General features: G+C 55.1%; 1 protein-coding gene across 2 annotated transcripts in view; it reads left to right on the forward strand.

Moving 5' to 3' along the window:
• Positions 1–12,912: 12,912 nt before the first annotated feature.
• CDON (cell adhesion associated, oncogene regulated) overlaps positions 12,913–14,374 on the forward strand; it is a 57,944-nt gene continuing 56,482 nt past the window's right edge. The window contains exon 1 of one of the 2 annotated variants that reach the window (XM_077189968.1): positions 12,913–13,040. The gene's annotated coding sequence lies outside the window, so the exon portion shown is untranslated. Of the gene's footprint in view, positions 13,041–13,903; positions 14,099–14,374 lie in introns of those variants that run through there. The other variant, XM_054647486.2, reaches the window with a different exon arrangement.

Genomic DNA, 14,374 nt, shown 5'->3' on the forward strand with positions numbered 1-14,374 from the left:
CAAAAAAAAACCCACCCCAGGGTGCAAACCCTGAGATATCACCACAATTCCTCCCTAAAACTGCATCAGTGTTTAATTATTGGGCTAAAAAAAAAAATGCATTTTTTACTTGTTTACCCCTTCTTAAATTATTATTTTTTTTAATATCCCTTTCCCCAGCCTTTTTGTTTCCCTGGTGGGAACCCCCCTTGGGCAAAGCAATTAGCGGCGATTTTTTAATTGCATATTTATATTGCAGCTGGGGAGCGAGACCCCGGCAGCGGGCGAGGGAAGGCAGGAAGACGCCGCGCTCCGACCTTGTTTGCTTTTCAGCTGGGATTAAGCACTTTTAATTGTCCCAGAGATCACAGATTGCGGCCAGGGGGGATAATTAGGCTGAATACAAGGTTTTCTGGTTCATTCCCCCCAGGAATTTATATTTCTAAGGGCATGAAAAAGAAAATCTTTGGGAATGCCTCGGGAAGGGAGGGTGGTGGAGGGGTATGAGGCTGGACACAACTCGTTGCATGAGTAGGTCTTGCTGTCAAAACAAATTAATTTTTCACCTGTTACCTGCTGTAAATGGGATATTTTGGGGGGTCACGAACACATCCCCTCCTCCCCAGGATGCTTCAGGGGAGGCTGGACGCTGCCTCTGCTCCACCGCGGTCTCGTGCATTAACCAAGCTCCATTCCCATGGGAATCACTTTCAACCCCAATTTTTAGGCTCCTTTTGGATTTTTAACTCCGTGGAGAGGATTATTTTCCTCTTTTGGGGTCTGTGGGGGAAACTCGAGGGGGATGAAAGGTTTGTGTTGCTCTGTGGCCGGGCGGGGGGGGCTGTGCTGAAAGCGCCCTTTGTGCGGCCCCGCCGGGGACCCGGCGCGCTCGGAGGCACCGGAGCGTGGCAAATCCCAAAACCAACAGCACGGCCGGGGCGGGCTGGGGGCTGCTGCCCCCTCCTCATCCCAAATTCATGGCTCTCCAGTGGGCACAGGGGGTTCTGCCAGCCCTCAGCTCCTGGCAGCATCCTGGGAGCAGAGTTTGGGATGCGGAGTTGGGGATGCGGTGCTGGATGCAGGATGGAGGGTTCAGGGATGGGATGTAGGATTTAGGACATGGAGCATAGAGGATTTAGGATCTAGGTGTTAGTTGTGGGACAGAATTTGGGATTCAAATGTGGTACATAGGGTTTGGGATGGAGGTTTAGGGTGTAGGTGCAGGATGTGAAATGGAATTTATGATGCAGATATGGGACTCAGGATTTAGGCTGTGGATGCAGGATTTAGGATGCAGATCCAGGATGCAGGGTAGAGTGTTTAGGATTTAGGACACAGATGGAGAATGGGGGTTGGAGGATTTAGGATCTAGGTGTTAGTTGTGGGACAGAATTTGGAATTCAAATGTGGGACATAGGATTTGGGATGGAGGTTTAGGATGTAGGTGCAGGATGTGAAATGGAATTTATGATGCAGATATGGGACTCAGGATTTAGGCTGTGGATGCAGGATTTAGGATGTAGATCCAGGATGCAGGGTAGAGTATTTAGGATTTAGATGTGGGATTCGGGATTTGGGACACAGATGGAAAATGGGGGTTGGAGGATTTAGGATCTAGATGTTGGTTGTGGGACAGAATTTGGGATTCAAATGTGGGACGTAGGATTTAGGATGTAGACACAGGATGGAGGGTTTAGGATGTAGATGCAGGATGTGAAATGGAATTTGTGATGCAGATATGGGACTTAGGATTTAGGCTGTGGATGCAGAATTTAGGATGTAGATTCAGGATGCAAAACAGAATATTTAGGATTTAGACATGGGATGCAGCAGAGGATTTAGGATGTAGATGGTGTTGTAGGAATTAGGACACAGGTGCAGCTTTCAGGCTTCAGATGTGGAACACAAGATTTAGGATGTAGATGTGGGACATAGGATGTAGGACATAGATACAGGATCTGGGACAGATCCCAAGAGAACTTGGGACGCAGATATGGAACATAGAATTTAGAATGAAGATGCAAGACACAGGATGGAGGCTCCAGGATGCAATTGTGGGATAGAAGACTGAGGATGTAGATGTGGGATAGAGCACTTAGGAGGTATTGGAGACTTGGGATTCCAGATGTAGATATGGAGGACTTAGGATGCAGATATGGAACACAGGATTTAGGACATACATGGAGGATGGTGGTTGGATGATTTAGGATTTAGATGGGGACACAGGATTTAGTACGTAGGTGCAGGATGCAAGACAGAAAACTTGGGATGCAAAAGTGGGACATAGGATTTGAGATGTAGGATTTAGTATGCAGGACTTAAAAATAGAGATGTGGGATATAGGATTTAGGATGGTGGATGGAGGATTCACAATGTAGGTGCAGAATGCAGGATGGAGAACTTAGAATGCAGATGTGGGACAGAGAACTGGGGATGTAAATGCAGGATAGAGGATTGAGGATGCAGGTGGGGGACAGAGGATGCAGGACACAGAATGGAGAAGCCAGGATGCAGGTCTGGAATGGAATATTTGAAATGTAAATGAGGACATGGGATTTAGAATATAAACACAAGATTAAGGATTTAGGATGCAGGTGTAGGACATAAGATTCAGGACATAGATGCAGGATGGGGGATCAAGGATTTAGGATGTAGATGCAGAACACAGGATGGAGGATTCAGGATGCAGATGGGACACGCAGGACTTGGGATGCAGATACAGGGTGCCAGATGTAGGGCACAGGAGAGACTGTAGGAGCCTTTAGGATGTGGGATGCAGGATTCAGGATGCAGACAGGAATTTAGGAAACAGAGAATTTAGGATGTAGACACAGGTTCCCAGATGCAGGATGGAGCATTTAGGAGGCAGATGCAGCTTTCCAGTCACAGAACATGTGACATGGATGCAGGACACAGGAGAGGGGCTGCAGATGTGGGATGCAGGACACGGGACATGGGATGAAAGGGCAGATGCAGAATATGGGGTACAGAAGTAGAATTTGGGATGCAGAGGTGGGAGATAGAACAGGTGGTGAGGGACATGGAAGATACAGATGAAGGATGTACAGGGCATGGGTTGCAGAAGAGGGATTTGGGATGCAGAGGTGGGATATAGAACACAGGAGATGGGATGTGGATGCAGGACATGGAATGCAGGAGTGGGATTTAGGGTGCAGATATGGGATGGAGGTGCAGGACAAGGGATGTTCCAGCACAGAGCACCAGAGCTCAGCCCCAGCTCTGCACAGGGACTTTGCAGCACCCCTGGAGATGGGGAGTGCGTGCAACGAGCCGGGAAATGCAAACTTCCAAGGAAAAAATTATCTCTTTCCAAGCCCATTCAGACATTTTGCAGCTCGTCCCCCATCTGGGAGGCAGATTCTGGCCTTTGGCCACATCTGCCTGCCAGATGTGCTGGGGAGGGGAACAGAGCCCCTGTGGATGGGAAAGCTCCCCACTCCCTGTGGGCAGGCCAGGTTGGGAATGCAGCTCTACCATATCACACCTGCTCTGGAGAAAGGCTGCATGGCACCAGGAGCAGTGGGAAGGAAGGACTGGATGGGACCAATCCAGCCTCAAAAACGGCTTTCATTCAATTCAACTTTTATCCTGTGGCTGGGGGAGGTGACAATGAGACATAGCCAGGGTGCAGCTATAGGGCCACGGCCCAGTATGGCCCAGTGTGCCCCAGTAAGGACCCTGAGCTAAACTTACCCAGGGCCCTGGGCGGGGTGGGAGCTCCTGGTGAGGCCAACTGGACCTACAGGGGTTGTTGGTGCCCTCAGGATCCAGGCAGCAGGATGGGGATGTGGGAGATGTGGGATGCAGGAGGTGGGAATGTGTGGAATGCAAACACAGAGTTTGGGGTGTAGGTGCAGGACAAGGTGCAGGTGTAGGGGGGGGCTGGATGCAGGTGCAGATGGAGGATGTGGGATGGAGGTTGCACATGCTGGACACGGTGCAGATGCAGGATCTGGGATGTTGATTTGGCATGCAAGGATCGGGATGCAGAGTGCAGGATGCAAGAAGCGGGATGCATAGGGCAGGATATGGGATGAGAAGTTCAGATGCAGGGTGTGGAATGCAGGGCACAGGGTACAGATACAGGATTTGGGATGCAGGATGCAGCTGCAGGGTGTGAGAAGTGGGGTGCATGGTGCAGGGTGAGGGATGCAGAGTGCAGATGCAGGACATGGAGTGCAGGGCTGAGGGTGCAGATGAAGGATTTGGGATGTAGGAGGCAGCCACAGGATGCTGATCCAGGGAATGGGTGTGGGATGCAAAAGCAGGATGCAGTTGGAGGGTGCAGCTCTAGGATAGAAGGAATGGAATGCAGAATCCAGAGTGCAGGATGTAGATGCTGGATTCAGGATGGAGATGTGGGGTACCAATGAACCTCCAGGATGGTGATGCACCACCTCAAGCAGAGAATGGTGGAAGCATTTCCCATCTGATTATTAGGGGCAAATGAGAGAATTTCCCATAACATCAACTTTTTGGGGACTAGAAATCCAGTAGGATTCCAGAAGATTTTTATTTTCTGAACTGCCCCCATCAGCTCGGTGTCTCCAGGACAGAAACATTTATTTAGAGAAAACAACTCCTAAAGCTGGAGCAATTCCATCTGAAGACACCCAAATCCAGCATTTCCCTCCTCTCTCCTTAGCATTTCCCACTGTGGAGGTGCCTGAGGGGCTGCATTTGTTGGATTTTTAACTCAGGAGATGTTTTAGCTCTTACAAAAGCATCGCAGCAGCCTCGGGAATGCCGCCACATTAATAAAAGCAAAAATGCAGGGGAGTCTGTTAAGGAAACTCCTGCAAAAATCCCTTCCAGAAACATTGTGGGCAACATTAGCTCTTGGTTTGAGCTTTTTTCCCGTTTTATTTCATTGGGAAAATGAGTTTTGGAGGTCATCACGTGCCCAGAGAATGGTGCAAGGTGGGTTTTTGCAGCAGGTTTGGCCCCCAGATCCTCCTGTCAGTATCAGAGAGGGGTTTTGTGGGGAAAAACCTGGAATTTACAGCTCAAAATTGCAATTTTCAGGTTAAAACCTACAACAATCACCCTGAATTGAGGATTGGCACTGTGGATGCAGCCTGGCAGTGGTGCCAGCGACACGGGTGAGGCCCCAGCAGTGCCTCTTGCCTGGCAGGCAGGAGAGGGAGAAAAATGCTTTAAAAAGGTAAAAAAAAAAGCTCCAAAGCAGAAGGCTGAGGTCATTTTCTTGGCGAGGAAGTCGGCTCCTTCCAAATGCCTCCGGGTCGGGTTTAATATCAGCAGAAACATTCTTGGGCAGGGTGGGGAGAAAGTGCTGCTCTCACCATCGAAAGCAGAACCCTCAAACCCCCAAATGCCCTAGGAAAAAAACCCCAAACATCCTAAAACCCCCAAAATCAGTTCCCCAACCCCCAGACTGCTTATTTGGAACCTCTAGGTGTGGAGTAAATGAGTATTGGGGTGGGAGAGGTGGGAAAACAGCTCATGGAGGAGGGGAAAATCCCCCCTTGGAGCAGAGAACTGAATCTTTAAAGTGGGTTTTGAGCATCATCTGGCCACTGCTGGGATTTTTGGGATCTGTAAAGGAGGAAAATGAGGGGGTCTGGCAGGGAAAATGCCATTTTTCTCATTGTCCTGGAGAGTTTTATCATCACTTCAATCCCTCCTTGATTTAGCATCATCTCGGCGGGCTCAGCACCCAGCAACAGCCCCTGGGGCCAAGGGACCTGCGTGCGAGGAATATCCTGCTGGAAAATACATCAAAAAGGAGGGGGAAAATGAAATGGATTTCATCTGCTCTGCTCTGCTCTCAGGGCTGCCTGAGAAGCTCAGGGGCTGCCAGTGCCTTGTGCGAGCCCTCGGCCGCCTTGCGGAGCTGTTGTGGCTTTTCCAGGGATTTTACACATTAGGAAGGGGTGGTTTGACCGTGTTTGTTTTGCTAAACCTCACCAAAACCCAAACCAGAGCTCGGAGGGAGGAGGAGGAGGCGGGAGATGCAGGGAAAGGTTATTAAAAAATAGGGGCAAAACAAAAAACAGGAGCTGAAGTGGGGGAATGAGTTTGGGATTGCAGCAGAGCAGGGATGTGGCAGTGGGAGAGAGGCAGTGGGTGGCAGAGATGTTGCACTGGCAGGGATGCTGCACCTTGCTGGGGATGTGCATCCCACCAAAATCAAGATGGGAAAAAAATTCCCCCGGGGAATTGGGAGGATAAGAAGCATCAGGAGGGCTCTGATCCCACTGAGAGGGAGGCTGTGAGGCGATGCTCTGGCGTGGAAGGGGATTTTCCTTGCTTGCACATTCCTCCCATCAGCACCAGGAGCAATCTCCTCATGGGTCTGGCCCCGGTGCTGCAGCCCCACAGCCCCTTGCTCCTTAATCCCGGGGCTTTCTCCCTGATCCCTTTGCTCTGTGCTCTCTGCACCCCATAGCTGCCATCCCTCCTGTGCTAAAGTCCTGCTCATGACATTCCAGAGCAGCCCTTCCCAAGATTTTCCCCATCCCAGCACCCAGAGCTTCCCCTCCAGCCTTTTCTAGGGACAGGGCTGCTGCCAGGCTGCCCTTGGGTGCAGGGTTTGGGGTGGACTCCACGGGGTTGCTCCAACTTCAGGCAGTGCTGGGAAGACCCAGCGGCAAGGTCCTCTCCTGGGAAAAGGCCTGGGAAGTGTTGCAGGGTGCAGAGAGGTTCGTGGGATGCAGGGATGCAGCAGCTCATAGGGATGCTGGCAAGGCCTGGGGATGTTTATGGGATGCAGCAGAACACAGGGATGTTTATGGGATGCAGGGATAGAGCAGCACTCAGGGATGCTGGCCATGCACAGGTATGTTTATGGGATGCAGCACACAGGGATGTTTATGGGATGCAGCAGCACCCAGGGATGCTGGCCATGCCCAGGGATGTTTGCAGCATCCAGGGCTGTTTGCAGCAGTGTGCAGGGTTGCTGCAGCACACAGGAATGTTCAGGGTGTGTGGGATGCGATGCCAGCAGCACACAGGGATATTGGCTGTGCACACTGCAATACTTGCAGCATGGAGGGATGCACGGAGCCACTTTACAGAACACCTGCAGCAGTTTTCAGGCTTTCCATGCCTCAGTTTCCCCTTGCTGGGAGCAGGGCTGTTGGTGTGTCCGGGCTCAGCCCCACGGGCCGTGCTGTGCCCGCCTGGCTGTCGGCTCCACACTTGGCCAGCGGCCAGGGCAGTGCTGGGGCTGCTGCTTGCCAGATGTGATAAGGAAAGGTTTGGCCCAGGCTGGAAAAAAGAGACAAAAAGAAGAGAGGGAAAATAAAAAAAAGCAAAAGCAAAGCAAATTCCTTGGCAAATCAAAGCAAAATGCGTGCACACGGCCTTGCATCCAGCCATCCGTCTTGATAAGGGGCTCTGGGGAGGAGAAGGAGGAGGAGGTGGAGGAGAAGGGGAAGGAGGCAAGCTGACACTGGGAACCTGACAGCAATCCCACTTCATGGCAAAAAACCTGCCAGATTTCCCACTGCCAGCTGAGGAGGGGCCCAGACCCAGCCTGCCTCAGTTTCCCCACTGCATGCATGCACTGAGGTGTGGCAAAGGGGTTAAAACTGCCTGGGAGGGGTCAAACGGGGCGATTTTCTGCCGGGTTTTATCCAAAACATATGTTTTCACCACTATTCCAGTTATCTGGGATATTTCCTGCGTGTTTGCTCCTATGGCAACCAGCCCAGCATGAAAGACCCATTTACTGGGCCCGGGGATAAGGAGCAGCCATATGGTGTCAATTTGGAAGGAGCTCCATCCCCTCCACCCGGCCCTGGTTCCCCCTCCACCACAGCCTTGGCCCCTCCAGACACATCCACCATGAGCAAGGTCCAGCTGGGGTTGGAAATGGGCACCATCAACAAGGTGAGGTGGTGGGTTGGGTTTTGGGGAGCTCAGAGGAGGTGGAGATTGGCTGCAGCAGCGACCTGGGATCCTTCAGGGGACAGGGATGGAGAGAAGGCACCAGCATCACCCCCTGAGATCCTTCAGGAGACAGGGATGGAGTGAAGGTACCTGCAGCACCCCCTGAGATCCTTCAGGAGACAGGGATGGAGTGAAGGTACCTGCAGCACCCCATGAGATCCTTCAGGAGACAGGGATGGAGTGAAGGTACCTGCAGCACCCCTTGAGATCCTTCAGGAGACAGGGATGGAGTGAAGGTACCTGCAGCACCCCCTGAGATCCTTCAGGAGACAGGGATGCAGTGAAGGTACCTGCAGCACCCCCTGAGATCCTTCAGGAGACAGGGATGCAGTGAAGGTACCTGCAGCACCCCCTGAGATCCTTCAGGAGACAGGGATGGAGACAAGAGACCCACAATGCTGATCTGGGATCCACCAGGAAGTTAAGGATGGAGACAACCTCCCTGCAACACTGAGGTACATCCAGAGAGAAGGTTGAGGACAAACTGCCTGAATTGTGGGCCCAAGGTCTGCCCAGGAGACCAGGCTGGAGACAGCCTCCAGCAGGACTCATTCCAGCTTGGCCTGGGGCCAAGGTCACGGGCCACAGAACCTTTTATCACCCTCAGAACCCTCTGGAGGGGTGCAGGGGCTCTGTCCCACCCCAGCAGTCTGGGTTCTTCTCAGAGATAACCCCAGTGCCCTGGGAAACCCAACAGTCACTGCATGGGGAGGTTCTTTGCTCCTTCCTAAACACTGAGGCAATTTTTGGTGCCGAAGCAGCTCCACGGAGTTAAATGACCAAAATACAGGAAAATGAAGCAAAATCACCCTCTAGTCTGCTGGAAAAAAAAAATTAAAGTAAAAAAAAAATTATTTCCTAATAATTCTAATTTTCTTTTGTTGCCAGTGGGTGTTTGCTGCAGGGGAGATGATAAAGCTGGGCAGGACCAGGCACGGTGTGGGACAGGGGATTTTGGGAATGATTCACTCCCAAAGCCTCCTGCAGAGGTATTTCTGATGAAAAAAAAAAAAAAGCCAAAATAGATTAGTTGAGGCTTTTTAAAAGAAAAATAGAGGTTTTACAGAAGTGACCCTTCCCACCAACCTCCCCAATTTTCTTTTTAATAAGGAATAAAAAGCCTTTCAGCCAAAAAAAAACTTTGCTATGAAAACGTGTGTTTGGGTCAAAAAGCCACTTTTTGCTGGGGGAAAATAAACCAACAACCCCCCCCCGACCATTGCATGAAGTGATGGGCTGGCAAATCTCACAGGGACATACAGCTTCTTTAGAGGCAACGTCTCTTCTCCTCTTCTTCTCTTCTCTTCTCTTTCCAGTCCTCCTCATCCTTTAGTCCTTCTCCTCCTCCTCTTTCCCTCTCCTGTTGTCTCATCTTGTTTCTTCTATCCTCATCATTTTCATCTTGTCTCTCCTCATCTTCTCTTCCCAGGTGATTGTTTCCATGTGTGCTCCACCACTCCAGCCTTTGTGCCCTGTTCCTGATCCATTCCCTTGGAGTGGAAATCCCGGGATTCCCCACTCACACACATTGTCTGCCACTCTGCAGGGCACATTCAGCAGCTGATGCCACCCAATGCCACCTGCACTGCCAAGGCTGGGGAGCACCGGGCTGACACCAGCTGACCCCTTCCCAAAAAGGACCCAAACCTCCCCTTGATGGAGATCACTGGATGCCAAAGGGCATTGGGGGGTTGGGCTGGCCCTGTGGAGAGACACAGGGACACAGGGCCATGGGACTGAGAAAAGGGACTGGGACAAGGGACATGGGACAAGGGACCTGCTGGGATCTGGGCCAGGGTGAAGGGACAAGGACAAGGTGACAAGAACTGGGATGTAATGATGGGGACAAGGACAAGGTGATGGGGACTGGGACGTAATTATGGCGACAGGGAGAGATGATGGGGACTGGGATGAGTGATCCCAGGGGACAGGGCTGGGATGATGGGACCTGGACAAGGTACTTGCTGGGGTCAGGAGAATGGGAACAGGAAGGAGGTGCCTGCCATGGATGGGATGATGAGAACCAGAACAAGGAAGCTGCTGAGGAGGTGGGAACTGGAATGAGGTACAGCCAGGGACAGAATCCAGGGGACCACAAGAAGGAACCCAGCGGAGCCCAGCATGGCCTTGGGGAGCATCTCCCAGCCTCAGCCCCTCGGCCGTGAGCTCTGCATCAAGCCCACAGCAATGCAGGTGAGCACGGGGGCTCGCCGTGGCTCCCCCCGAGCCCTCAGCAATGCAGGCGAGCACAGGGGCTCAGTGCGGCTCCCCCTGAGCCCTCAGCAGTGCAGGCCAGCACGGGGGCTTGGTGTGGTTCCCCCCGAGCCCTCAGCAGTGCAGGCGAGCCCAGGGGCTCAGCGTGGCTCCCCCCGAGCCCTCAGCAGTGCAGGCCAGCACGGGGGCTCGGTGCGGCTCCCCCGAGCCCTCAGCAGTGCAGGCCAGCACGGGGGCTCGGTGTGGCTCCCCCGAGCCCTCAGCAGTGCAGGCCAGCACGGGGGCTCGGTGCGGCTCCCCCGAGCCCTCAGCAGTGCAGGCCAGCACGGGGGCTCGGTGTGGCTCCCCCCGAGCCCTCAGCAGTGCAGGTGAGCATGGGGGCTCGGTGTGGTTCTCCCTGAGCCCTCAGCAGTGCAGGCCAGCATGGGGGCTCGGTACGGCTCCCCCGAGCCCTCAGCAATGCAGGCCAGCACGGGGGCTCGGTGCGGCTCCCCCGAGCCCTCAGCAGTGCAGGCCAGCACGGGGGCTCGGTGTGGCTCCCCCGGGCCCTCAGCAATGCAGGCGAGCACGGGGGCTCGGTGTGGTTCCCCCCGAGCCCTCAGCAGTGCAGGCCAGCACGGGGGCTCGGTGTGGCTCCCCCGGGCCCTCAGCAGTTCAGGCCAGCACGGGGGCTCGGCGCGGCTCCCCCCGGGCGGCGGCGCTGCTGATCGGCTCCGCGGGGCCGGGAGCGCCGAGCGCGGGCAGCGGGCGCTCGGTGCCGGGGCCTCACTCCCACGAGCGGATGAAAGGCTCCCTGTCCAAACGGCATTAGACGCGCTGCGAAGGCTCATTCCCGATCGGTCACGCTCCGAGGCGCAGCTGCAAAACCCCCTCCGGGAGCCCGGGATGCTCCGGGGGCTTTGTTCGGAGCAGCCCCGCTTCCCGGGGAACCGTGACAAGACGATGGGATTACGGGGCAGGAGAAATGAAATAAAATAAAACCCAACCTCGCTGGGACCACGCTGGCTGGGCGGAAAAACAAAGGGGACCCTCAGATTCCCCCGTGCTCCTGCCAGGAATGATGGCCCCACCTGGGCGGGGGGAAGGGGCACGGAGAGGGCTTGAGGATCCCCGAGGAGGGAGGGTGGTTTTTGGGGGTGTCCCCCCCATTTCTGCTCCCAAATCCCAGCACTTAACAAGCAAGGAAAAGGAGGAAAAACTTGCAGGGAAGCAAACCTTATGAGGAGGGGAAACCTTACATGGAGGAAAAGCTTGTGAGGAAGGAAACTTCACGAGGAGAGAAACTTGCAAGGAGGTAAAGCCTTGAAAGGAAGGAAACCTTCAAGGAAGAAAACCTTGCAAGGAGGAAAACTACATGGAGGATAAACTTTAGGTGGGGGAAAATATCGCAAAGAAGGAAAATCTTGCAAGGGAATAAAACCTTAAAATGAGGAAACCCTTAGGCAAGGAAGGCGATCTTGCAAGGAAGGAAATACTTGAAGGAGGAAATCATTTCAAGGAAGCAAAAGCTTTCAATGTAGGAAAATCCTCGCAGGGAGGAAAACTTTACAAGAAGGAAAACCTTTGACAAGGAAGAAAATCTTGCAAGAAGGAAAGCCTTTGACAAGGAAGGAAATCTTGCAAGAAGGAAAACCTTGAAGAGAAAAACCTTCCAAGGAAGGAAACCTCACAGGTTTGGAGGGAGTGAGCAGGTTGAAGGAGAGGTTCTGCACCTTCCTTCTGGGAGCAGCCTGGTCCCTCCTGGCATAGGGCCCGGCACGGTTTGGCTGAAGTTAATTGGGTTAGTGAGCGGCTAAAGGGCGTAGCTTGTCCGGGCGCCTGCTCCCTAATGAGCATCTCATTTGAATCTATGCAAAATAGCAGGGAGCATGGAGACATGCTAATTAAAGTGATTGCTGTTCGCTAATTAAGCAGCAATTCTCCTGCCCAAGAGGGTATTCTCATGCAAATGCGCTCAAGGAGGGGAAAACATCGCCCCAAAAATTGTACAGGGAGAAATTGCAATTTGGCACCGCCCCTGGTCTGCCAAACACCTTCATTATGATCCTCATTTTGAGTATTTTTATCCCAAAAAAACAGACTTGGCCGTCTCTTCTGTGCTGAGAACAATCCTGAAGCCTTCATCTTTTCCAATGGCTGCCATAAATCAAGTCCTTTAACTCCTCAGCTGTGCCAACCTTGATTTCGTTTTATTTTGGGGTGTTTTCTTCAGATTATGGGATTTTTAATCTGTTAAGGATTTTTCTACTCTTAATTTTCTTACTTTTTTTCCCCTTTCACACTTGTGGAAATAATGACGTCCTACAGGAAACCTCCTGAGGGATAAAATTAGGGCTGGTAAACACAGGGTAGTGCAGCGTTTTGGACTCACAGGTTTGTCTGAAAACCATGAGATTTTATTTCAACTCTAGTTTTTTTAGGGGGGTGTTAAGCTTATTTTTTTCTTTGTTTTTAAACATAGCAACTGTATTTCTTTGCAGTCCATGTGGTGCTGAAGCCTTTACTGGTGAAACTCTCCTTGGGATAAATCTCTTTCCAGCTACCACTTGTGGATGTGACCAAAACACAGCAAATTCCCAAAAAACAAGGCATGTTGGGCATATTTGGGTTCTTTGGGAAGGGGTCAATGGTTTGGGCACAATATGAGCCCTTGATAAAGCCCCTTTTTGCTATTTTTAGCCCAAGTACGGGGTTCTTGGTGGCGTCATCTGGAGAAGGATGATGCGTGGAGCATGTGTGGGGGCATTTCCCAGCCCTCTGGAAAGAGCCAGAGCCACTCCCTCACTCCAGCGACGCTGAACACACAGCTGCTCGCAGAGTGGGAGCCGTGGGCTCTCCGGCGTGGGGGCGAGCGGGCGGGCACGGGATGAGCTCTGCAGCCGCAGGGGCGGAGGCTCCGGGAGGCCGCGCAGGTGAGCGGCGCTCGGAGGGGACACAGGGTGCCGGCTCGGTGCGTGACTGTCACACACAGGTGACAGACAGGTGGCAGGGCCGTGTGGGCGCGCGGGTGTGCGGCCGCCCAGGGCGGCACAAGCAGCCGGTCTGTGGGAGCGCAGGCAGCGGTGCGGGACTGCCCGGTACCCGGTCACGCACACGAGGGCACTCCGGCCGGGTGGGTGCCTGGTCCCGCCTTCCCCGTCCCGTGGGTGCCCAGTGCACCTGCTGCTCGGGGCTCAGTGCCGCGGGTCCCGGCGCACACGGATGCCCGGTGCCGGCGGTTCGCGGGGAGGTGCCGCGGGTCCCGGCTCACACGGATGCCCGCTCCCAGTGGTTCGGGGGCGCGGCTCCGCGGCTCCCGGCGGTTCGGGGGGCGGTGCAGCGGGTCCCGGCTCACACGGATGCCAGGTCCCGGCGGCTTCGGGGGCGCGGTGTCGCAGGTCCCGGCGGTTCAGCGCCGCGGGTCCCGGCGCACACGGATGCCCGGTGCCGGCGGTTCGGGGGGAGGTGCCGCGGGTCCCGGCTCACACGGATGCCCGGTGCCGGAGGTTTGGGGGGTGGTGCCGCGGGTCCCGGCGGCTCGGGACGCGCTCTCTCGGCCATGCTCTGCCCGGCGGCGCACGGACCCCACGGCGCCCCGCGCGCACGTGCATCCCCTCCACCCCTCCCGTGCCCCTTAAAGGGCCCGCACCGCCCTGCTCGCCGCGCGCTCCGGCCGCGCTCACCGCCGCCCGGTCCCTCCCCTCTTCGGGCGGTGGGTCCGCCCGCGGGGCACCGTGCTCCCCCCCGGCCGGCGTTGGTTCGCTCCGCGGGGCGGGGCGGGGCGGCGGCGCCTCCCCCGACACGGGGCGCCGGTGGGAGCGGGGCGGGGAGCGGAGCGCGGGGGGAGATAAGCGGCGCCGAGCGGCCGGGCGGCGCTGGATGGAGGCTCCCGCCCGCCGGGACGCCCGCCCCAGCCTGGAATGTCCTGGCGAGCCGCCGCCGAGCGGCACCGGCACCAGGACCGGGACCAGGGAGGGGGCGCGGCGGAGAGGTAACGCGCGCGCTTCCCGCCGCCGGCGCGCGCTGAGGGGGGCGCGGGCGGGCGCGCGCCGGGAGGGGCGAGCGCGGCTCCTCCGTGAGGGGCGAGCGGGCCCGGGGCGGCCGCAGGTGGCGGCTCCTGTCACCCCGCAGGGCTCGCCCGCGCCGCCCCGCTCCGCTGTGTGCCCTCGGTGCGCGGGGCTGAGCCGGTGCACAGCGCGCCGGGGAGCGGGACGAGCCCTCCGCGCTGCCCGGCTCTGATTTATGGTCTCATTTCGCAGGGAACGCG

This window comes from Agelaius phoeniceus, chromosome 23 (genome assembly GCF_051311805.1).
Source record: "Agelaius phoeniceus isolate bAgePho1 chromosome 23, bAgePho1.hap1, whole genome shotgun sequence".
NCBI classification, from domain to species: domain Eukaryota; kingdom Metazoa; phylum Chordata; class Aves; order Passeriformes; family Icteridae; genus Agelaius; species Agelaius phoeniceus.